We start from the raw sequence: 25,902 nt of genomic DNA, 5'->3' as shown, positions 1-25,902 counted from the left end.
TCTAGTTTCATCCTTTTACAAGTGGTTGAACAGTTTTCCCAGCACCACTTGTTAAAGAGATTGTCTTACATGCAAGAATTAAAGATTTTAAAATTTAAAAAATAAAAAACTAAAAAAAAAATAAAATAAAATAAAGAGATTGTCTTTACTCCATTATATATTCTTGCCTCCTTTGTCAAAGATAAGGTGTCCATATGTGTGTGGATTTATCTCTGGGCTTTCTATTTTGTTCCGTTGATCTATATTTCTGTCTTTGTGCCAGTACCATACTGTCTTGATGACTGTGGCTTTGTAGTAGAGCCTGAAGTCAGGCAAGTTGATTTCTCCAGTTCCATTCCTCTTTCTCAAGATTGCTTTGGCTATTGGAGGTTTTTTGTATTTCCATACAAATCTTGAAATTATTTGTTCTAGTTCTGTGAAAAATATCGCTGGTAGCTTGATAGGGATTCACAATGGAGTATTACTCAGCCATTAAAAAGAATACATTTGAATCACTTCTAATGAGATGGATGAAACTGGAGCCGATTATACAGAATGAAGTAAGCCAGAAAGAAAAACATCAATACAGTATACTAACACATATATATGGAATTTAGAAAGATGGCAATGATGACCCTATATGCAAGACAGCAAAAAAGACACAGATGTGTAGAGTGGACTTTTGGACTCAGAGGGAGAGGGAGAAGGTGGGATGATTTGGGAGAATGGCATTGAAACATGTATACTATCATATAGGAAACGAATCGCCAGTCTATGTCCAATGCAGGATACAGCATGCTTGGGGCTGGTGCACGGAGATGACCCAGGGAGATGTTATGGGGAGGGAGGTGGGAGGGGGGTTCATGTTTGGGAATGCATGTAGACCCGTGGTGGATTCATGTCAATGTATGGCAAAACCAATACATTATTGCAAAGTAAAATAAAGTAAAAATTAAAATTAAAATAAATAAAATAGATTAGCAAACAAATATATAGTCTCTAACATATGGAATTTATGCAGTATATTGTAATAACCTATAATGAAATATAGCCTGCAAAACGGAGAAGGCAATGGCAACCCACTCCAGTACTCATGCCTGGAAAATCCCATGGATGGAGGAGCCTGGTAAGCTGCAGTTCATGGGGTCGCTAAGAGTCAGGCACAACTGAGTGACTTCACTTTCACTTTTCACTTTCATGCATTGGAGAAGGAAATGGCAACCCACCTCATTGTTCTTGCCTGGAGAATCCCAGAGATGGGGGAGCCTGGTGGGCTCCCGTCTATGGGGTCGCACAGAGTCGGACACGACTGAAGTGACTTAGCAGCAGCATTCCTCAATAAAGTTATTTTTCAAAGTGTACTTGTTAATAAGCCTGCTTCTAAGACTCTATCCTAAGGATACAGTATATCTTAAATGGGGTATATTTAATGCTTAGTGATATTTTCTTTGTTATTAATCATAACAGTAAATCACTGGGTAGATTAAGTAGTCTAAAATAGTGAAGTTAGGGTAAACTGATATGAAAAAATATTTAAATAATTAAAAGTATATTTACTAACAATACTTAAACAAATATATTTTAAATAAATGATTGACACTTAAAGAAAGGGACAAAACATGATTTCAGCAATGTAATAAATTAATAGGCATATTAACTATTAAGATATCAAAATATCTATCTAGTTCTCAAAACATTTTGCATTTGATTTTTTGTACTTTTTATTGTATTTCACAAAATTCTTCATTCTTACTACATCTAACTACTCCAAGAAAAAAAAAATGTTGAAATGTGACATAAAATACTTGGCTTGTTGTTAAAGATGGTTAACAATGCTGACATTCCCTATGTAACATTAAGTTGGTCAACATCTATGAGATAAATTATATTTCACATTAAATTTTTCAATGATATATTTTAGATTTACATATTCACTTTTGTGAAGATAGCAAATTCTATATTACTAGTTCCATTGAATCCTGGTATCAGTATTTTGATGATCTGTAATGTTTCTGAATAACTGTTACGTCATTGACAAACTGCACTTGTAAGTGTCATAAAACAAAGTAAAGCCTCTAGAATCAGACTTAAGAGTGTGAGTCTGTAAGATTTGTGTCTTTGGACAAGTCACTGAAGCTATTTCTCAGTTGTAAAATGGAGAATATAATAAGAATTGTTATATTAATGGTGTATTTCAAGCATTTGGAGCAGTACCTGGAAGAAAATGTATCCACTAAATATATTTATTATTTTATATATAATTTATAGATATTGGTATTTAAAAGTGTTTATTATCTAACATTTTCTATAATATCTATATCTTTATATCAATCTTCAAGTTGACATCCTAAGTATAATAAGTGGTATATAAATATTACATAATGACTTACTGTTAATACTGCTGCTACTATTATTGGTATTCCTATATTTTAGGTTCTGTTTTGTTTTACATTTAAAATCACTATGGTCACTAACATACGGTATGGAATTAGTAAAAGACATAACTGTGACTTGAAACATGTCTTCTGACTGCAAATTACCTATGTGGCAAATCACACTATATTCCTATGTGGCTCAGATGGTAAAGAATACACCTGCAATGTGGGAGACTTAGCTTCAATCCCTGGGTTGGGAAGATCACCTGGAGGAGGGCATGGCAAGCCATACGAGTATTGTTGCTTGGAGAATCTCCACGGACAGCAGAGTCTGGCATGCTACAGTCCCTGGGGTTGCAAAGAGATGGACATGACTGACTGACTAAGCACATGGCACAGCACACTTTAACCACTGGTGGTCTATGAAATTAATTGGTTCCAAAAAGTGAAATATTTATAGATGTTATAGATCTATATGAAAGTATGTAGAATAATGGTAGGGTATGTATAACATTAAAAAAAAATGCCCTTTTAATTATAGGGGACTGGCAAGCAAAAGTAGGAAGTCAAGAAATACCTGGAGTAACAGAGAAATTTGGCCTTGGAGTACAGAATGAAGCAGGGCAAAGGGTAATAGAGTTTTGCCAAGAGAATGCACTGGTAATAGCAAACATCCTCTTCCAGCAACACAACAGAAGACTCTACACATGGACATCACCACATGGTCAATACTAAAATCACACTGATTATTATTTTTGCAACCAAAGATGAAGAAGCTTTATACAGTCAGAAAAAACAAGACTGGAAGATGACTGTGGCAGAGGCCATGAACTCCTTACTGCCAAACTCAGACTTAAATTGAAGAAAGTAGGGAAAATCACTAGACCATTCAGGTATGACCTAAATCAAAACTCTTATGATTATACAGTAGAAGTGACAAATAGATTCAAGGGATTAGATCTGATAGACAGAGTGCCTAAAGAACAATGGACGGAGGTTCGTGACATTGTACAGGAGGCAGGGATCAAGACCATTCCCAAGAGAAAGAAATGGAAAAAGGCAAAATGGTTGTCTGAGAAGGTCTTACAAATAGTTGTGAATAGAAGAGAAGCAAAAGGCAAAGGATAAAAGGAAAGATACATCCATTTGAATGCAAAGTTCCAAAGAATAACAAGGAGAGATAAGAAAGCCTTCCTCAGTGGTCAATGCAAAGAAATAGAGGAAAACACTAGAATGGAAAAGTCTAGAGATCTCGTCAAGAAAATTAAAGATACCAAGGGAACATTTCATGCAAAGATGGGCACAATAAAGGGTAGAAATGGTATGGACCTAACAGAAGCAGAAGATACTAAGACTAGGCAGCAAGAATACACAGAAGAGCCATATGAAAAAGATCTTCAGGAACCATATAATTACGATGGTGTGCTCACTCACCTATAACCAGACATTCTGTAATGCAAAGTCAAGTGGGCCTTAGGAAACATCACTATGAATAAAACTAGTGGAGGTGATGGAATTCCAGTGAAAGTGCTGCACTCAATATGCCAACAAATATGGAAAACTCAGCAGTGGCCACAGGACTGGAAAAGGTCATTTTTCATTCCAATCCCAAAGAAAGGCAATATCAAAGAATGTTCAAACTGCTGCACTATTGCAATCATCTCATACATTAGTAAAGTAATGCTGAAAATTTTCCAAGCCAGGCTTTAATAGTACATGAGTCACAAACTTCCAGATATTCAAGCTGGATTTAGAAAAAGGAGAGGAACCAGAGATCAAATTGCAAACATTCGTTGGATCATCAAAAAAGCAAGAGAGTTCCAAAAAAATCTCCTTCTGCTTTATTGACTATGACAAAACCTTTGGCTGTGTGGACCACAACAAACTGTGGAATATTCTTCAAGACATGGGAATACCAGTCCACCGTAGCTGTCGAGAAATCTGTATGCAGGTCAGGAAGCAACAGTTAGAACCGGAGATGGAACAACAGACTGGTTCCACATAGGGAAAGGAGTACGTCAAGGCTGTATCTTGTCACCCTGCTTATTTAACTTAAATGCTAAGTACATCATGAGAAACGCTGGGCTGGATGAAGCACAAGCTGGATTCAAGATTGCTGGGAGAAATATCAATAACCTCAGATATGCAGATGATACCACCCTTATGGCAGAAAACAAGGAAGAACTAAAGAGGCTCTTGATGGAAGTGAAAGAGGAGAGGGAAAAATCTGGCTTAAGGCTCAACATTCAGAAAACTAAAATCATGGCATCCAGTCCCATCACTTCATGGCAAATAGATGCGGAAACAGTGGAAACAGTGACAAAGTTTATATTTTTGTGCTCCAAAATCACTGTGGATGGTGACTGCAGCCATGAAATTAAAAGACACTTGTTCCTTGGAAGAAAAGTTATGACCAACCTTGATAGAATATTTATAAACAGAGACATGACTTTGCCAACAAAGGTCTGTCTTGCAAAAACTATGGTTTTTCCAGAAGTGATGTATAGATGTGAAAGTTGGACTATAAAAAAGCTGAGCACAAAAGAATTGATGCTTTTGAACTGTGGTGTTGGAGAAGACTCTTGAGAATCCCTTGGACTGCAAGGAGATCCAACTAGTCCATCCTAAAGGAAATCAGTCCTGAATGTTCATTGGAAGGACTCATGCTGAAGCAGAAACTCCAATACTTTGCCTACCTGATGTGAAGAACAGAGTCATTTGAAAAGACTCTGATGGTGGGAAAGATTGAAGGCGGGAGAAGAAGGGGATGACAGAGGATGAGATAGTTGGGTGGCATCACCAACTCAATGGACATGAGTTTGAACTAACTCCGGGAGTTGGTGATGGACAGGGAGGACTGGCATGCTGCAGTCAATGGGGTCTCTAAAAGTAGGACACGACTGAGTGATTTTACTGAACTGAACTGATACTAAACTAGACAGAAACACATTTTTAATAAACAATCTGATAATATGTTTCTTCAGATGCTAGTATTTTATATATTCAGATGTTCTCACTTTCCAGTCCTATATAAGGTTATGGAGAAAAATTATATCAGTATTAATTGCAAAGCTCTGCAACTGATGGCCATAAGCATTTGCTTGTAATCTTTAAAATCTTGAAAGGCATTATGAATACTATAGTCTAACAGCACAAATTACTCTAGACAATATACATGTGATTGCTAAGCAACAGGTTTGGGCCAACACTGTTTTTTGTTTTAATGGTACTTGACTGCATTTGTCTTCATAAAATTATGCTTGTATTTTCAAAGTTGCCAGGGTGAAGAATTTTCATGTGAAATACAAAGAGAGCCAACTACTCTTTTAAAGTTAGCATAATAGAAATTCAAAGGTAAATTTCACATCAAAGGTTTCAAGTACATCTCAGATTCTGTGGTACATTCTATGCAAAGCAAGATCAGATTAGTCTACTTCCTCGGCAACTTACCCTATTAAAAGATATTTTGTTAGTAGTTATTCATTTTATATTTCCTGTCTTCATGATATCATTATAGAGGGTAGGGGATAGAGTGAACATAATCAATTTGAGTAGTTTCATCCTTCAAAAAAAAAAATCACTTCATTAATATATTTAATTTATTCCATGTGGAAAGTATTCCCCCAAGTTATAAATATAGTGTTCTTGGCACAGTCCACTCTTTGAAATCCAGCATTTGATTTGGAGGCTCAAAGCACAAACATTTGACAAGTCAAATTTATATCTCAATGATAGTAATGTAAGATAGTTGATATGCATTTCTTAGATCGAAAAGAACATGAGTTAACAGGAGTTCACAGAAGAGAAAGTGAAAAAGCAAGCAGTTCACAGTAGTTTCTCCATGTTTATGCGTAAATGCGTGAAGTGAAGTGAATTCGCTCAGTCGTGTCTGACTCCTTCTGAGTCCATGGACTGTAGCCCACTAGGCTCCTCCATCCATGGAATTTTCTAGGCAAGAGTACTAGAGTGGCTATTATATGCTATATATGAGAATATAAATGCGGGTATATATTCAGTTGACTAAAAAGTTTTATCTGGGTTAAAAAAAAAAAAAATCTTGTGTGCACCAGGACCCAGGAGAAAGGAGCAGTGACCCCATAAGTGACTGACCCAGACTTGCCAGTGAGAGTCCAGGAGTCTTCGGCGAAGTCGTGGGTTGACAGTGGCCTGCTTCGAGTTGCGGTCACTGCAGTGCACAGCAGTGCTTGCATGGGAACTTTTGAGGAGGTCACCATTATCTTTATTACCTCCACAATAGTTTGGATTCAGGTCAAACAACAGGGAGGGAATACAGCCCTGCCTATCAATAGAAAATTGGATTAAAGATTTACTGAGCATGGCCCTGCCCATCAGAACAATACCCAATTTTCCCCTCAGTCAGTCTCTCCCATCAGCAAGCCTCCATTAGCATCTTATCCTTCTCCATCAGAGGGCAGACAGAATGAAAACCACAGTCACAGAAAACTAACCAATCTGATCACATGGACTATAGCCTTGCCTAACTCAGTGAAACTATGAGCTATGTAGGCCACCTGAAACACACAGGACATGGTGGAGGGTTCTGACAAATCGTGGTACACTGGAGAAGGGAATGGCTTATCATTTCAATATTCTTGCCTTGAGGGCCCCATGAACAGTATGAAAAGGCAAAAGATAGGACACTGAAAGATGAACTCCTCAGATTGGTAAGTGCCCAATATGGTGCTGGATAGTAGTGAAGAAATAACCCCAGAAAGAATGAAGGGATGGACCAAAGTAGAAACACCACCCAGTTGTGGATACGACTGGTTATGGAAATAAAGTCTGATGCAGTAAAGAACAATACTGCATTGGAAAATGGAATGCTAGGTCCATGAATCAAGGCAAATTAGAAATGGTCAAACAGAAGATGGCAAGGCTGAACATTGACATTTTAGAAGTAAGTGAACTAAAATGGACTGGAAGGGGTGAATTTAACTCAGATGACCATTATATCTACTACTGTGAGCACAAATCCCTTAGAAGAAATGGAGTAGGCATCATAGTCAACAAAGGAGTCCAAAAGGCAGTATTTGGGTACAATTTCAAAAATGAGAGAATGATCTCTGTTCATTTCCAAGACAAACCATTCAATATCACAGTTATCTAAATCTATTTCAGAACAATAATGTGGGAGAAGTTGAAGTTGAATGGTTCTATGAAGACCTACAAGACCTTCTAGAACTCACACCCAAAAAAGATGTCCTTTTCTTTATAGGGGACTGGAATGCAAAAGTAGGAAATCAAGAGACACAGATGTGTATAACGGACTTTTGGACTCAGAGGGAGAGGGAGAGGGTGGGATGATTTGGGAGAATGCCATTCTAACATGTATACTATCATGTGAATTGAATCGCCAGTCTATGTCTGACGCAGGATGCAGCATGCTTGGGGCTGGTGCATGGGGATGACCCAGGGAGATGTTGTGGGGAGGGAGGTGGGAGGGGGGTTCATGTTTGGGAATGCATGTAAGAATTAAAGATTTTAAAATTGAAAAAAAAATAAAAAAATAAAATTGTGTGCACATAAAAAAAAAAAAAAAGTAGGAAATCAAGAAACATCTGCAGTAATAAGCAAATTTGGCCATGGAGTACAAAACGAAGCAGGTCAAAGGCTAACAGTTTTACCAAAAGAATGCACTGGTCATAGCAAACAGCCTCTTCCAACAACAGGAGAGAAGACTCTATACATGGATATCACCAGATGGCCAATACCAAAATCAGACTGATTATATTCTTTGCAGCCAAAGATAGAGAAGCTCTATAAGGTCAGCAGAAACAAGACTGGAAGATGACTGTGGCTCAGATCATGAACTCCTTATTGCAAAATTTGGACTTAAATTGAAGAAAGTAGGGAAAACCACTAGACCATTCATGTATGACCTAAATCAAATCCCTTATGATTATACAGTGGAAGTGACATATAGATTCAAGGGATTAGATCTGATAGACAGAGTTCCTGAAGAACTATGAATGTAAGTTCCTGAAATTGTACAGGAGGCAGTGATCAAGACCATACTCAAGAAAAAGAAATGGAAAAAGGCAAAATTGTTGTCTGAGAAGGCCTTACAAATAGCTGTGAAAAGAAGAGAAGCTAAAGGCAAAAGAGCAAAGGAAAGATACACCCATTTGAATTCATAGTTCCAAAGAATAACAAGGAGAGAAAAGAAAGCCTTTCTCAGTGACAAATGCAGAGAAATAGAGGAAAACAACACAATGGGAAAGACTAGAGATCTCTTCAAGAAAATTAGAGATATCAAGGGAGCATTTCCTGCAAAGATGGGCTCAATAAAGCACAGAAATGTTAGGGACCGAACAAAAGCAGAAGATATTAAGACAAGGTGGCAAGAATACACAGAAGAACTACACAAAAAAGATCTTCAGGACCCAGATAATTACGATGGTGTGCAAAGGTCCGTCTAGTCAAGGATATGGTTTTTCAAGTATTCATATATGGATGTGAGAGTTGGACTGTGAAAAAAGCTGAACGCTGAAGAATAGATGGTTTTGAACTGTGGTGTTGGAGAAGACTTTTGAGAGTCCCTTGGACTGCAAGGAGATCCAACCAGTCCATTGTAAAGGATATCAGTCCTCGGTGTTCTTTGGAAGAAATAATGCTAAAGCTGAAACTCCAATACTTTGGCCATCTGATGGAAAGAGTTGACTCATTGGAAAAGACTCTGATGCTGGGAGGAGTTGGGGGCAGGAGGAGAAGGGGACAACAGAGGATGATACAGCTGGATGGCATCACCGACTTGATGGATGTGAGTTTGAGTGAACTCCGGGAACTGGTGATGGACAGGGAGGCCTGACATGCTGCAATTCATGGGGTCACAAAGAATCGGACACAACTGAGCAACTGAACTGAACTGATCACTCAACTAGAGCCAGACCGCTGGAATGTGAAGTCAAATGGGCCTTAGGAAGCATCACTATGAATGAAGCTAGTGAAGGTGATGGAATTCCAGTTGAGCTATTTCAAATCCTGAAAAGTGATGGTATGAAAGTGTTGCACTCAATATGCCAGCAAATTTGGAAAACTCAGCAGTGGCCACAGGACTAGAAAAGGTCATTTTTCATTCCAATCCCAAAGAAAGGCAATGCCAAAGAATGTTCAAACTACTACAGAATTGCTCTTATCTCACTCACATGCTAGTAAAGTAATGCTGAAAATTCTCCAAGCCAGGCTTCAACAGTATGTCAACTGTGAATTTCCAGATGTTCAAGTTAAATTTATAAAAGGAACAGGAACCAGAGATTAAATTGCCATCATCTGCTGGAGCATCAGAAAAAGGAGAGAGTTCCAGAAAAGCATCTACTTCTGCTTTATTGATTATGCCAAAGCCTTTGTGTGGACCACAACAAACTGCGAAGTGTCTTCAAGAGATGGGAATACCAGAATACCTGACTTGCCTCTCCTGAGAAATCTGTATGCAGGTCAGGAAACAACAGTTAGAACTGGAGATGGAACAACAGACTGGTTCCAATCTGGGGACAGAGTGTGTCAAGGCTGTATATTGTCACCCTGCTTATTTAAATTATGCAGAGTACATAATGAGAAATGGTGAACTGGATGATGCACAAGCTGGAATCAAGATTGCCAAGAGAAATAGCAATACCCTCAGATAGGCAGATGACACCACCCTTATGTCAGAAAGTGTGATCACTTTCTGAGGAACTAAATAGGTACTAAAGAGCCTCTTGATGAATGTGAAAGAGGAGAGTGAAATAGTTGGCTTAAAACTCAGCATTCAGAAAACTATGATCACGGCATCTGGTCTGATCACTTCATGGCAAATAGATGGAGAAACAGTGGAAACAGTAACAGACTTTATTTTTTTACACTCCAGATGGTGACTGCAGCCATGATATTAAAAGATGCTTGCTCCTTGGAAGAAAAGTTATGACCAACGTTGACAGCATATTTAAAAACAGGCATTGCTTTGCCAACAAAGGTCGTCTAGTCAAAACTATGGATTTTCCAATAATCATATAAGGGTGTGAGAGTTGGACTATAAAGAAAACTGAGTGCTGAAGAATTGGTGCTTTTGAACTGTGATGTTGGAGAAGACTGTTGAGAGTCCCTTGGACTGCAAGGAGATCCAACCAGTCCATCCTAAATGAAATCAGTACTGAATATTCACTGGAAGGACTGATGCTGAAGCTGAAACTCAAATGGTGACAGAAGGGTGGAATGAAGGAAGCAAAGAATGAAGGAAGGGAAGACAAGTTCTCTATTAGTGTCTCTAACTTGCTAAATTAAAATTTGTTTGAATATTTCTTTTTAAAAGTCATTTATTTATTCATTTTTGGCTGGCTGGCTCTTTATTGCTGCACGCAGACTTCTGTCTGTGGTTGAACAAGGGCTACTCTCTGGTTGAGGTGAGTGGGCTTCTCATTTTGGTGACTTCTCTTGTTGAGGAATATGATCTCTAGAAAATCTAGGCTCAGTATTTGTGAAGTGTGTGGTGAAGGGACTTAGTTGCCTGAGGCATGTTGAATCTTCCTGGACTAGAGATCGAACCTGTGTCCCCTGCTTTGGCAGGTGGATTCTTAACCAATGGACAACCATGGAAGTCCTGTTTGAATTCCTGTTCAAGTAGCTTTGCTTATGTTTCTCCAAGTTGTCATTTCATTAGCATTATATGTCTCATTTACAGTCAACATTTACAATTATGTAAATATTCTCAGGAAAAGAAAAAATGGTGAAGTATATCTCCAGCAAATATTAGCAGATCTTTTTGTTTGTTTTAATTTTGGCTGCTTCTTTTTATATCTTTTAATGAAGAAGTTATTCTCAAATTAGTCTTTGAAATAATATGAAGATTATTCTAACATTCAGTTTTCTCTAAGTATATCTGGCTTTGCCATGAAAAAAAAAAAAAAGAACAGTTGTCTAAACTATACTGTGCCTTCTTTCTAAATGATTTGGATTTCATGAAAAAATAAAAAAATTCAGCTTTGGTTTTATATTAATATTTTAAATATTCTTTCATATAGAAAAATAGAGACAGCAAAATACACTTAGACTTAGATCTTATGAAAGTGAGGGCAACTAACTTATCTCTCCTTTTCTTCTGTGACCTTATCTACAAAATAAAGGAAAAATATTTTCTAATCCATTAGGAAGTTGCTTGAATTAATGTCTGTAAATAAGTGTTAAGTATTGTGCATACTTTATTCAATCTTTTCAAGTTCATGTCAAGACCATATTATGTATGCAATAAGTAAACTATGAGTCATATTTTCTTTGACTTCCTCTTGCTTTCAACAGTGTGTATATTTCTTCAAGGTGCTGCTTGACAATGTGAGGGCAGGGTATTTTAGCCAAATACCTGTGGAGAGGGTGATGATGTCTTGTGTCTTCAAGATGGTGCCAACAAGCTTATCATCCATCTTAATTTCCTATGACATGTTTATCTACTTAATTCGCTGTGGCATGAAGGAGAGATGAAGATTGTGTGCTTTAGATAAGCTTCACAAAATGCAATACCCTTTGCACCTCATTAGACCTGTGTATTAAAATAAAAAGAGAGAGAGAAAGAAATAGAAAAAAAAAAAACCTGTTATTTAAATAGTCATTTGCTATTTTTCTTTACAAATTATGACAGTAAACTAAGATTTTAAGAAGTGGCTTATACACCAATAGTTGTAAGTCAAAAAGTATCTGCTACATAAATATTATACAAAATTTTATATAAAGCTGTTAATGTCATTTTCACAAGTCTTTTTTGAGTTTGGGCCAACCAATTACTTTTTGGGAAATTAAAGTACAGTGACCACTAAAATATAGAGTAGAAGTGAAACTGAGCAGAATCTTGTGGGGAATTTCCAAGGATGGACATTTCCCCCTCCCTATTTGCCATACATCTTGTTGGTAGAAAAGCTTTAGTATCTTAGAATTTCCCTGATTACCAAAGAGAAAATAATCAGAGAAATGAGAAAATGCAAAAGCAAAGGAAAACAGTCAAACACGACAAAATAAAAATAATTTAGTTATAAAATAAAGTCAAGGACATTTCTTTTTTCCTCAGATGTTATTGATAATATCCTGAGCCATATCCTGGTGGTGTTTTATAGATACTAAAACGCACACCAGATGGAAGATGCTAGCTACGTGATGACCATTAGCACATAGCCTTCAGACTGGCTGGAGTCTGATTATTGATAATGTTGACTCCAGTGACCTCACCTGGTTACCTCACTACCACTAATCAGAAAATTGTGCATGAGCTGATCATATACCCTCCACCCTCTCCCTCACTTTCTCTTTGAAAACCATTTCCTGAAAACCTTGGACAAGTTTGGATATTATGAGCATGAGCTGCTCCTTTCTTGGCTCTGCAATAACACTGTACCTTCCTCCTTCACAACCAAGTGCAGGTATATCAACTTGGCTGCAACACAGCCAAGTGGACCCAAATTTAGTTCAGTAACAGAAGGCTGAGAATATTTTGAGTTATACTATTACTTTAAATTGAAGGCTAAATCCATTTCTCCATTGATGGACATTTAAGTTGCTTCCATGTGCTGGCTATTGTAAATAGTGTTCCAATGAACTTCAGAGTGCATGTATCTTTTTGAATTAAAGTTTTCTATAGATATATGCCTGGGAGTAAGATTGAGGGATCATTTGGTAGCTCTATTTTTAGTTTTTCAAGGAACCTCCATACTGTTCTCCAAGGTGGCTATACAAATTTACATTCCAAGAATGTAAGGAGGGTCCTCTTTTCTTCACATTCCCTCCAGAATTTGTTTATAGATTTTTAATGATAGCCATTCTCACCAGTGTGAGTTGATACCTCATTGTAGTTTTGAGTTGAATTTCTCTGATAATTAGTGTTGTTGAGTGTCTTTTCATGTGCCATCTCTGTATCTTCTTTATAGAACTGTTTATTTAGATTTTCACATTTTTGATAGGATTGATTGGCTTTTTTAATATAAATTTATTTATTTTAATTGGAGGCTATTGAGCTACATGAATTAGTTTTACATTTTGGAATTTAATCCCTTGTCAGTCCCTCCATTTGCAAATATTTTCTCCTATTCTGTGAGCTGTCTTTTTGTTTTGTTTATAGTTTCCTTAGTAGATAAAGGAGATGTTGTGTATATATACATATATATGTATATATAACAGAATATTGTTCAGCCATAAAAAAAGAACAAAATAATGCTGTTTGCAGTGACATGGATGGACCTACAGATTGCCATACAGTGTGAAGTAAGACAGAGAAAGACAAATATCATATCACTTATATGTGGAATCTAAAAAAGAAAAATGGTATAAATGAACTTATTTACAAAATAGAAAATTGAATCACAGATGTAGAAAACCAACATCATTACTAAGGGGCAAAGAGGGAATGAAAAGAATAAATTGGGATTGATATGTACACACTACTGGCATGCTGCAGTCCATGGGGTTGCAAAGAGTCAGACACAACTGAGACTGAATTGAACTGACTGAACTGACTATATATAAGATAGATAATAAAAACCTACAAATGAATTATAGCACAGTAAAATATTGTGAACATCTAGAACAAATGGAGTTCAGTTCAGTCGCTCAGTCATGTTCGACTCTTTGTGACCCCATGAATTGCAGCCACGCCAGGTCTCCCTGTCCATCACCATCTCCCGGAGTCCACTCAGACTCACGTCCATCAAGTCCGTGATGCCATCCAGCCATCTCATCCTCAGTCGTCCCCTTCTCCTCCTGCCCCCAATTCCTCCCAGCATCAGAGTCTTTTCCAATGAGTCAACTCTTCGCATGAAGTGGCCAAAGTACTGGAGTTTCAGCTTTAGCATCATTCCTTCCAAAGAAATCCCAGGGCTTATCTCCTTCAGAATGGACTGGTTGGATGTCCTACCACAAACCCAAAATTACTAGGAAGCTGATTTTAGAAAACATGCATGAACCTCCAATTTATTTTGTTAAAATAAATCTGTAGATTTTATATTTTGGTGAATACTGGAGCATAGTTCATTTACAATGTTGTGTTAGCTTCTGCTGTACAGAAAAGTGAATCAGTTATACATAAACATATATTTACTCTTTTTTAATTTTTATTTATTTATTTCTATTTTTTACTTTTAATTTTTATTATTTTTTAAAATTTTGTTATTATTATTATTTTCACTTTACAATATTGTATTGATTTTGCCATACATTAACATGAATCCACCACAGGTGTAGATTTTATTCCCATATATGTCATTATAGAGTTTTAAGTAGAGTTCACCATGTCATTCAGTCTCCCTGTTGTCCAATTAATGTAACTGATTTTGTTTGTAAACAAAAAATAGTTTAAATTGCTATCATCAAGGCAGTGTTCTAGACAAATTCGCTTCTTCAGTTTCAAAGGGGAGGTTTATAATCTGAATTTCCACCACAATATTTGTAAATTAAGTGAGCCTTACAAACCACTACTGATGAAGTATTAGGATAATTCTATTATCTTGAAATAAGATCCTGAAGTAGAAAATTATTTAAAAGCATATTTTCTTTTTCTTGGAAGATAAATTGTCCATTTAGAACACTGACTAATCTACTAGCTCTTTCAAAAAAAGATATATATTAATTTCCAAAATTGTTTAAAAAAAAAACCAGTAAAACAAATGTTTCTTCTATTGCTTCCACTCCTGAATGTTTATTTGGGCATAATTTTCTTTGCTTATAAAACTCAAAATATAGCAAGAGACTGAAAGATGTATTTTAACACTGCAATACATAGATGTATATAATGTGTTGATGCTTATATTTTGGAACATATATACTTTATATGGAACAAATAAATATACTTTTATTTTTCAATATTTACTATTAGCAATATTATGAGATTTATTTCTTATCTGAAACAACACACCAGTTAAAATATAATTCCAAATATATGATAGGTATTTTCTATATCTACCTTGTGAAAATTTGGTATTAAATATAAAACAGATTTTAAAAATGAACTATTGAGTACTTTATGGAAGAAAAGATAAACATGAAGGATAAAAGAAGGGCTGACATTGTCTTCAATAATCCATCTTCATTATTTGGAGAATGTAATACATTTACAATACTCTATTAAACAATTGAATTAAATGTTAATTTCTCTCCTCTTGTTGCATGTTCATGTCATGAATAATGATGATTTCAAAAGTTATAACAGAAGTATTTATAAGACATTCAACTGCTGGAGAAATGATTAATTCTTCATATTGGTAATATTATACCTTAACACCTTTACTGATAATATCAAAATATTTCACCATGACTAACGTTAGTATAATGAGCCAACAGAAACAATAGTGATTTGCTGGAGATCAGCCCTGGGATTTCTTTGGAAGGAATAATGCTAAAGCTGAAACTCCAGTACTTTGACCACTTCATGCAAAGAGTTGACTCATTGGAAAAGACTCTGATGCTGGGAGGGATTGGGGGCAGGAGGAGAAGGGGACGACAGAGGATGAGATGGCTGGATGGCATCACTGACTCAATGGACGTGAGTCTGAGTGAACTCCGGGAGTTGGTGATGGACAGGGAGGCCTGGCGTGCTGCGATTCCCGGGGTCGCAAAGAGTCGGACACAGCTGAGTGACTGAACTGAACTGACTTGTTATTTACTGTTCTCTTTTAGGAATAATATAAGGTAGTTCTATTTGCAAATTTTTAAGGAATCTCCACACTGTTTTCCATAGTGGCTGTACTAGTTTGCATTCCCACCAACAGTGTAGGAGGGTTCCCTTTTCTCCACACCCTCGCCAGCATTTATTGCTTGCAGATTTTTGGATCGCAGCCATTCTGACTGGTGTGAAGTGGTACCTCATTGTGGTTTTGATTTGCATTTCTCTAATAATGAGTGATGTTGAGCATCTTTTCATGTGTTTGTTAGCCATCCGTATGTCTTCTTTGGAGAAATGTCTATTTAGTTCTTTGGCCCATTTTTGGATTGGGTCGTTTATTTTTCTGGAGTTGAGCTGCATAAGTTGCTTGTATATTTTTGAGATTAGTTGTTTGTCAGTTGCTTCATTTGCTATTATTTTCTCCCATTCAGAAGGCTGTCTTTTCACCTTGCTTATATTTTCCTTTGTTGTGCAGAAGCTTTTAATTTTAATTAGATCCCATTTGTTTATTTTTGCTTTTATTTCCAGAATTCTGGGAGGTGGATCATAGAGGATCCTGCTGTGATTTATGTCTGAGAGTGTTTTGCCTATGTTCTCCTCTAGGAGTTTTATAGTTTCTGATCTTACATTTAGATCTTTAATCCATTTTGAGTTTATTTTTGTGTGCGGTGTTAGAAAGTGATCTAGTTTCATTCTTTTACAAGTGGTTGACCAGTTTTCCCAGCACCACTTGTTAAAGAGATTGTCTTTACTCCATTGTATATTCTTGCCTCCTTTGTCAAAGATAAGGTGTCCATATGTGTGTGGATTTATCTCTGGGCTTTCTATTTTGTTCCATTGATCTATATGTCTGTCTTTGTGCCAGTACCATACTGTCTATGACCCAGCAATCCCACTTCTGGGCATACACACCGAGGAAACCAGAATTGAAAGAGATACATGTACCCCAATGTTCATCGCAGCACTGTTTATAATAGCCAGGACATGGAAACAACCTAGATGTCCATCAGCAGATGAATGGATAAGAAAGCTGTGGTACATATACACAATGGAGTATTACTCAGCCGTTAAAAAGAATTCATTTGAATCAGTTCTGATGAGATGGATGAAACTGGAGCCAATTATACAGAGTGAAGTAAGCCAGAAAGAAAAACACCAATACAGTATACTAACACATATATATGGAATTTAGGAAGATGGCAATGACGACCCTGTATGCAAGACAGGGAAAGAGACACAGATGTGTATAACGGACTTTTGGACTCAGAGGGAGAGGGAGAGGGTGGGATGATTTGGGAGAATGACATTCTAACATGTATACTATCATGTGAATTGAATCGCCAGTCTATGTCTGACGCAGGATGCAGCATGCTTGGGGCTGGTGCATGGGGATGACCCAGAAAGATGTTATGGGGAGGGGAGGTGGGAGGGGGGTTCATGTTTGGGAATGCATGTAAGAATTAAAGATTTTAAAATTTAAAAAATAAAAAACTAAAAAAAAAATAAAAATTAAAAAAAAAAACACATCAAAAAAAAAAAAAGGAATAATATAACCCAGTACTATTACTTTTCTCTTAACTTGAATTAATTAAAATATAATTTTGAAATAATAAGTATAAACTAAATGTATGCACATTCAATATGATGGATGTATTTATATTTTTTCACTTATAGAAAATTCAATTTTGAAGGTAGATTTCAACTTTATAGCTCAGGCAAGTGAAGACTTTTGTGTATTCTTAGGAGAGTCATTGAATATATACTAGATATTTTCTAAAATAGCACCTTAAAGATATGGTAAAATATGGAAATTCATCAAGCTGTCTGCCTTTCATGCCATTTCATTCTTTACTCTTGGTAGCAAAATGTGTTTAAGAATTCATAATCTCGCTAAATATATACATATAATACAATTCATTTGAGTATATTCCATACTCTAGTTAGTAAATTTGTCTTCTGCAGGGTATGGAATTGTTGATGTTTATTTGCTAAATTGTGTCTGACTTTTAGCAACCCCCTGAACTGCACCATGCCAGGCTTTCCTGTCCTTCACTATGTCCCTGAGTTTGCTCAAACTCATGTCCATTGAATCAGTGATGCCATCCAAATGTCTCATCCTCTGTCACCCCCTTCTCCTCCTGCCTTCAATCTTTCCCAGCATCAGTGTCTTTTCCAATGAGTTGGCTCTTTGCATCAGGGGGCCAAAATATTGGTGCATTGGTTTCAGCACTAGTCATTCCAATGAATATTCAGGGTTGAGTTCCTTTAGGATTGACTGGTTTGATTTCCTTGTTGTCCAAGGGACGCTCAAGAGTCTTCTCCAGCACCACAGTTCAAAAGCATCAATTCTTTGGCTCTCTGCCTTCTCACATCCATACATGAATAATGGAAAAAACATAGCTTTGACTGTACAGACATTTTTCAGCAAAGTGATGTCTCTGCTTTTTAACACACTGGCTAAATTTGTCATAGCTTTTCTTCCAAGAAGCAAGTGTCTTTTTATTCCATGGCTGCAATCACCATCTGCCATTGATTTTGGAGCCCAGGAAAATGAAATCACTGTCTCAACTTTTCCCCCATGTATTTGCCATGAGCTGATGGGACCAGATGCCATGATCTTTTTTTTTTTTTTTTAATATTCTGTCTTAAGCCAGCTGTTTCACTCCTCTTTCACCTTCATTGAGACTCTTTAGTTCCTCTTCACTTTCTATCATTAAAATGGTATCATCTGCATATATGAGGTTGTAGGTATTTCTTCCAGCAATCTTGATTTCAACTTGTGAGTCATCCAGCCCAGCATTTTGTATGATGTGTTCTGCATAGACCTTAAATAAGCAGGGTCACAATATACAGACTTGACGTACTCCTTTCCCAATTTGGAACAAGTCCATTGTCAATGTGCAGTTCTAACTGTTGCTTCTTGTCTCACAAACAGGTTTTTCAGGAGGCAGGTAAAGTGGTCTGGTACTCCCATCTCTTTAAGAATAGTCCACAGTTTGTCGTGATTGACACTCAAAGGCTTCCGTGTAGTCAATGAAGCAAATGTAGATTTTTTTGAAATTGCCTTGCTTTTTCTATGATTCAGTGGATGTTGACAATTTGATCTCTGGTTCCTCTGCCTTTTCTAAATCCAGCTTGTACATCTGGAAGTTCTTGGTTTACATAGTGCTGAAGCCTAGCATGTGAAATGAGCACAGTTGTACAGTAATTTGAACTTTCTTTGACTTTACCTTTCTTTGGAATTGGAATGAAAACTCATTTTTTTCCAGTCCTGTTGGCACCACTGAGCTTTACAAATTTGCTGGAATATTGAAAGCAGCACTTTAACAGCATCATCTTTTAGGATTTGCAGTAACTCACCTGGAATCCCATCACTTCCGCTAGCTTTGTTCTTGTTAATGTTTATTAATGCCCATTGGACTTTTACTCCAGGATCTCTAGCTCTAGGGGAGTTATCACACAATTGTGATTATCTGGGTCATTAAGAGCTTTGTTGTACAGAACTTTTTTGTATGGTTCTTACCACGTCTTCTTCACCTCTTTTGCTTCTGTTAGGTTCTTGCAACTTTTGTTCTTTATTGTACCTATCTTTGCATGAGATGTTCCGTTGGTATCTCCAATTTTCTTTAACAGATCTCTTGTCTTTCCCATTCTGTTGTTTTCTCTATTTCTTTGCATCCTTTACTTAAGAAGACTTCCTTATCTCTCCTTGCTATTCTTTGGAACTCTGCATTCAGTTGAGTGTAGCTTTCTCTTTCTTCTTTGCTTTCACTTCTCTTTTATCAGCTATTTGTAAGGTCACATCAGACAGCAACTTTGCCTTCTTGCATTTCTTTTTCTTGGGAATGGTTTTTGTCACCAACTTCAAATATTGTTACAAACCTTTGTCCATAGTTCTTCAGGCACTCTATCTACAAGACCTAGTCCCTTGAGTTTATTTCTCACCTCCAGTATATTATCATAGGGATTTGATTTAGGTCATACATGAATGGTCTAGTGGTTTTCCCTACTTTTTCAATTTGAGCCTGAATTTTGCAAAAAAAGAGCAGATGATCTGACCCATAGTCAGCTCCAAGTCTTCTTTTTGCTGATTGAATGGAGCTTCTCCATCTTTGGTTGCAAAGAATATAATCAATCTGATTTTGGTCTTGACCATCTGGTGATGTCCATGTATATAGTCATCTTGTGTTGTTGGAAGAGGGTATGCAATAGCTATTCTGAAAGTATTTCTAAGTGTGTACAAGAAGGAGCAAATATATAAATGTTTTCAGATAATTATATTTGTGTATTATAAACATATATTAAGAAATGTTTTTCATTGTTGGAGAAAGAAGTCATAAGTATTATAAACTTTCTAAATTTATAATGTAAGTAAATGAAAAGAAGGAGGCTAGCATAATTCTCATGATGCTGAATTAGAAGTATCAGCTTGACAGATACATAGATACATATATTTTAATATGTAAATATATAGAAATAATATTATATAGATTCATAGACATAGAAATTAGTATGAATATGTGCATGTACAGTATTTTGTGTATATATATATATAGGGCTCTGTAGCTCAGATGGTAAAGCATCTGCCTACAATGTGGGAGACGTGAGTTTGATCCCTGGGTCAGGAAGATACACTGGAGAAGGAAATGACAATCCACTCCAGTATTCCTGCCTGGAAAATCCCATGGAGGTAGGAGCCTGTTAGGCTACAGTCTATGGGGTCGCAGAGTCGGACATGACTGAGTAACTTTACTCACTTCACATATATATATCTGATATATATAGGTCACACATATCTGGGCTTCCCTGGTGGCTCAGAGGTTAAGGTGTCTGCCTGGAATGCGGGAGACCTGGGTTCGATCCCTGGGTCGGGAAGCTCCCCTGGAGAAGGAAATGGCAACCCACTCCAGTACTCTTGCCAGGAGAATCTCATGGAGGGAGGAGCCTCGTAGGCTACAGTCCACGGGGTCACAAAGAGTCAGGCACAACTGAGCGACTTCACTTCACTTCACTTCACACATATCTAGATTTGATAGATAGAGTGCCTGATGAACTATGGACGGAGGTTCATGACATTGTACAGGAGACAGGGATCAAGAACATCCACATGGAAAAGAAATGCAAAAAAGCAAAATTGCTGTCTGAGAAGGCATTACAAATAGCTGTGAAAAGAAGAGAAGTGAAAAGCAAAGGAGGAAAGGAAAAATATAAGCATCTGAATGCAGAGTTCCAAAGAATAGCAAGGAGAGATAAGAAAGCCTTCCTCAGCGATCAATGCAAAGAAATAGAGGAAAACAACAGGATGGGAAAGACGAGATTTCTTCAAGAAAATTAAAGAAACCAAAGGAACATTTCATGCAAAGATGGGCTCGATAAAGGACAGAAATGGTATGGACCTAACAGAAGCAGAAGATATTAAGAACAAGTGGCAGAAATACACAGAAGAACTATACAAAAAAGATCTTCATGACCAAGATAATCATGATGGTGTGAGCACCCACCTAGAGCCAGACATCCTGGAATGTGAAGTCAAGTGGGCCTTAGAAAGCATCACTACGAACAAAGCTAGTGGAGGTGATGGAATGCCAGTAGAGCTATCTCAAATCCTGAAAGATGATGCTGTGAAAGTGCTGCATGCCAGCAAATTTGGAAAACTCAGAAGTGGCCACAGGACTGGAAAAGGTCAGTTTTCATTCAAATCTCAAAGAAAGGCAATGCCACAGAATGTTCCAACTACTGCACAATTGCACTCATCTCACATGCTAGTAAAGTAATGCTCAAAATTCTCCAAGCCAGGCTTCAGCAATACGTAAACTGTGAACTTCCAGATGTTCAAGTTGGTTTTAGAAAAGGCAGAGGAACCAGAGATCAAATTGCCAACATCTGCTGGATCATCGAGAAAGCAAGAGAGTTCCAGAAACACATCTATATCTGCTTTATTTGACTATTCCAAAGCCCTTGACTGTGTGGATCACAATAAACTGTGGAAAATTCTGAAAGAGATGGGAATACCAGACCACCTGACCTGCCTCTTGAGAAACCTATATAAGCAACAGTTAGAACCGGACATGGAACAACAAACTGGCTCCAAATAGGAAAAGGAGTTCATCACGTCTGTATATTGCCACCCTGCTTATTTAACTTATATGCAGAGTACATCAGAGAAACGCTGGGCTGGAAGTAGCACAAGCTGGAATCAAGATTTCCGGGAGAAATATCAATAACCTCAGGTATGCAGAGACACCACACTTACGGCAGAAAGTGAAGAGGAAGTAAAAAGTCTCTTGATGAAAGTGAAAGTGGAGAGTGAAAAAGTTGGCTTAAAGCTCAACATTCAGAAAACGAAGATCAAGGCATCTGGTCCCATCACTTCATGGGAAATAGATTGGGAAACACAGTGGAAACAGTGTCAGACTTTATTTTGGGGGACTCCAAAATCACTGCAGGTGGTGACTGCAGCCATGAAATTAAAAGACACTTACTCCTTGGAAGAAAAGTTATGACCAACCTAGATAGCATATTGAAAAGCAGAGACATTACTTTGCCGACTAAGGTCTGTCTAGTCAAGGCTATGGTTTTTCCAGTAATCATGTATGGTTGTGAAAGTTGGACTGTGAAGAAAGCTGAGCACTGAAGAATTGATGTTTTTGAACTGCGGTGTTTGAGAAGACTCTTGAGAGTCCCTTGGACTGCAAGGAGATCCAACCAGTTCATTCTGAAGGAGATCAGCCCTGGGATTTCTTTGGAAGGAATGATGCTAAAGCTGAAACTCCAGTACTTTGACCATCTCATGCAAAGAGTTGACTCATTGGAAAGACTCTGATGCTGGAGGGGATTGGGTGCAGGAGGAGAAGGGGATGACAGAGGATGAGATGGCTGGATGGCATCACTGACTCAATGGACGTGAGTCTGAGTGAACTCTGGGAGCTGGTGATGGACAGGGAGGCCTGGCGTGCTGCAATTCATGGGGTCGCAAAGAGTCGGACACGACTGAGCAACTAAATTGATATGTATATATACATAAACACAAATGCACGTACATGTGTTTCTATATTTAATCCAGTCCAAAGGTGTAAGAACAATGATACTTTAGTAGCAGTGAGCACAGCTAGTGTCCAGGTCATGGTTTCTAACTACCATTTTCCAATCAAAAATAAACAGAACTAGTTAAAGTAGTACATGATTCCAGAGATGTTTTAGAGAAAATACAAAAGGTAAGAATACCTTGTGGTGCCAGAAATCCAGAATTCTTCCAAAAAGAATGAGATCATACCAAAAGAAAAATGAAGCTCAACTAAAGAAACATCCTGATGGCCCAACTGGAATAATTTCAGCAAAAAAATAAATAATGGTAGTATCAAATCATAACCAACAAAATAAAGTAAATATCTGTGAGTTCATGCTTATATAATAATAATAAAATGGAAGAGAAGAGATAGCTCTCTATTAAGAAAAAACTCAAATTAAAAATATAGAAGTAATTAGGCAAATATAAAATCACTATTAATCAAAGTATCAGATTAATAATTATTGGAGCCAAGCACCATTCAGGGATGATAAAATCAGTAAGCAAAATTTAGCAGTAGGGTATCTGCATAGTTTTAATTCATATCTCCGGAGGCATTTTTAATTACAAAAGGAATATAGCAAAATTACAATGGAAAAAATGGAAAAAAACAGGCAGACAACTACTTAAAACAATCTTGAAAGTTATCATCACCCGAAATAAATGTGTCAAGATCATAGACCTGGACCATCTGATGCATTTCACTGAAAAGTATATACCGTCACTTTGGCTGTATTTGTGTCGAAAGTGCAGAATTTAAATCTAATAAAAGAAAAAAATAAACGAGACAAATCCAAACTGAAAGACACTTCACAAATAATTTAGTAGTCCCCTTCAAAAATTTAAGGATCATGAAAGGCAAGGAACAACTGGGAGCAATCACAGATTGAGGAAGACTAAGGAGATATAGTAACTGAATAATTACTTCATGAAATAGATTCCTCACAACTTGAGGAACTATTTTATAAATCAACCTAAGTGTAAAACAATGGCATTGAATCTTGTAAATGAATTCTCTGAACATTGGTTAAACTTTGTTTGGAAATCTTTAATTAAGGTATTCAGTTGCTCAAGGACAATTCAACTTTCAAAGCTTTTAGAGAAATGGAATTATTGATAGTCTAGCAAACAGGCACACATTGTAATGCATCTATAAAAAGCAATGGAGTTAAACAAATGCAATAGAGAGCTCAGGAAGTATACCAGATTTAACTTAAAATTACAGAATTGCAATTTGTAATGTCTCAATTTCTGGTAAAAATATTTTTGCTGAAATTTATATTTCTAAATGGATGAATTTATATTCTGTGGTGGGACTGAATGAAACTGAGAAAGTTTATCATTTGCTGCATCTAAACTAGGCAAAATATGTATAGTCATAGAGGAAAAAAATTAGGAGATTTGTCTTACAAGAATGTTTATTAAAAAAAAAAGGCACTTTGAATGCAGGCCAAACGTGAATATCTATGAAAATAAATCGGTGGACTGAAATAGTTGCACATGTAAATGCAAGAATATTAGAATTAAGCATATCTTTTTAATTTTACAGAATATGCTGAGAGATTTCTAAGTATTTCAACAACAGAGAGTATCTATTAGTTAAAACTATTATTGCCAGTAGAGAACATTTAATGAATGATGTCTATAATGCCAAATTTAGTAACCATAAAATTCAACTTTGAATAATATTGCAAGCAATGATATGAAACAAATGTGAATATATTTGAAAATGCACTCTGAAAAGAAATAATATGGTACCTGTGAAATAGTATTGTTGTTGTTGTTAGTCACTAAACTGTACCCGACTCTTTACTACCCCATGGACTGTAGCCTGCCAGGCTCTTCAGTCCATGGGGTTTCCCAAGCAAGAATACTGGAGTGAGTTGCCATTTTCTTCACTAGGTGATTTTTCCAATCCAGGGATTGAACCTGCATATCTTGCATTGGCACGTGGATACTTTACCACTGAGCCACCAGATAAGTATTAGGGATAGATACTAAGGAGTTTAGTAAGTGACTATGTACCAAAATTATTATAACCCTTACTTTATTTATTTATTTATACTACTTGCCCTGGTCTCTCAGACAGAAAAGAATCCACCTGCAATGCAAGAAACCTGGGTTTGATCTCTGGGTCAGGAAGATCCCCTGGAGAAGTGAATGGTGACCCACTTCAATATTCTTGACTGGAGAATTCTATGGACAGAAGACCCTGACAGGCTACAGTCTATGAGGTCACAAAGAATCAGATACTACTGAGCAACTAACGCTTTACATTATTTTTAATGCTTGATTAGTAAGTATGGCTGTTTTGTTTTAATGTATGCTATTTATTAAAATTTTGCTGTGTTAAAAATGTTTAAATAAATTATCAGCTTGTTATTCATTATAAAACTCTTCCAAAAAAATTAATGTTTTTAAGAATTTTTAAGTAAGTGTATGATGGTCAGGAAAGCTCTCTGAAAACAAGTATTATTGAAAGCTGAGAATGCCTCAGCTATATGAAGAACAAAGACTGTGGAAAAAAAACAAAAAGATGAGTCTTAGAGATTGAACCTTCAAAAGACTGAAGCTGTTGGATACTGTGTTTGACGGCTAGAATGGTGCAATGAGTGAATAAATTCATGGTCCTAGTTAATACCTTTGAAAACAGATTCTGTGACAGAGATGTTCATGTAGGATTTTTTTTTTTTTAAGAATTGCTCTCAACTGTAAGACCATAAAGAGAAGTTGAACCAGTACGTGTTATGTGTACCTCATATAACATAGATCATATATATCATGGATCATTTATTATAAAAGAGTTGCATACTCAGGGGAAGGGAGAACTGGAGTGTTTTATACACTAACCT

Source organism: Ovis aries, chromosome 6 (genome assembly GCF_016772045.2).
Source record: "Ovis aries strain OAR_USU_Benz2616 breed Rambouillet chromosome 6, ARS-UI_Ramb_v3.0, whole genome shotgun sequence".
In the NCBI taxonomy this organism is placed as follows: Eukaryota; Metazoa; Chordata; class Mammalia; order Artiodactyla; family Bovidae; genus Ovis; species Ovis aries.
The sequence above is the reverse complement of the archived record's forward strand: the minus strand, read 5'-3'. Positions refer to the sequence as shown.